General features: G+C 34.6%; 1 non-coding gene across 1 annotated transcript; it reads left to right on the forward strand.

Annotated features, from left to right (window-relative positions):
• Nucleotides 1-574: 574 nt before the first annotated feature.
• Trnas-cga lies at nt 575-656 on the forward strand. The gene has a single exon. It is a non-coding gene; the product is annotated as a tRNA-Ser (tRNA).
• Nucleotides 657-1088: the final 432 nt, after the last annotated feature.

The following is a 1088-nucleotide window of genomic DNA, read 5'->3' on the forward strand; positions in this document are numbered from 1 at the left end:
TTCTTTTCCTGTTCTGTCCTTTCAGTTTATTTAATCGTTTTTATTTAATCGTTTTTCACAAGTGCAGTCGCCATTATTGCACAATTTAATGTTTGTAATTAGGAGAGGGCCTCGTAAGTTGGAAACATTGTGCCCATTCCTTTTGTGTGTGTGTGTGTGTGTGTGTGTGTGTGTGTATATACAGTTATATATATATATATTAATATATATATATATATATATATATATATATATATATATATATATATATATATATATATACAGTAAAATGTTTTCAGTCACTGCACTGCCCTGCATATGGGAAAGTACATATAAAAGATCCCTTTCTGCTGATCATCCTAATGGGAAAATGTAGCGGGTTTCCTCTATAATTGCGAATCAAAAATCAACATACAATATACTATAATTAAAAAAATCCTACGACATAACGCACCCAAAGCGAGCGCTTTTCCACCGACCCTCATCCCGTCCATGCATGTTAATTTCTTTGGAAACTTAACTCTCATAAACCTTGACTGCATCCGAGTGTGCCACGCAAAATGGTATCAACAATAAACCATTCTTATTGTATCGAGCTGTGATGGCCGAGTGGTTAAGGCGTTGGACTCGAAATCCAATGGGATATTCCCGCGTAGGTTCAAATCCTACTCACAGCGATATTTTGTTTTGTTTTTTCTTCTTTTTGTTTTTTATTTTTTTGTTTTGGGTGGTTTTTGTTTCTTTGTTCAAAGCTATTTGCTATATTGTTTATATTATTATTATTATTAAATAAAGTGATGGTTTGAGACTACGCGTAAGAAAGAAATGTGAACTATCTCAGATCAGTTTAATAGTCGTATCACTCTTCATAATGTGTGACCAGAATAACAGATGGTGATAGTGGTCTAAGTAAGTTAGAAAACATGACTTTGTCTTCATTTACATGATTGTTTTTCAATTACAATAAATGTAACACATTAATGAGAATTAGGCACTACGTACAGGGTCGTAGTTAGGGTTTTTTGTTTGAGGGGAAAACTGAGTAGTTAATAGTCAGTGGCGTAGGCAGGATTTTGTATTGGGGGGGGGGGGGCACCTGTGTAGTGGGA

Source organism: Gigantopelta aegis, chromosome 6 (assembly GCF_016097555.1).
Source record: "Gigantopelta aegis isolate Gae_Host chromosome 6, Gae_host_genome, whole genome shotgun sequence".
In the NCBI taxonomy this organism is placed as follows: Eukaryota; Metazoa; Mollusca; class Gastropoda; order Neomphalida; family Peltospiridae; genus Gigantopelta; species Gigantopelta aegis.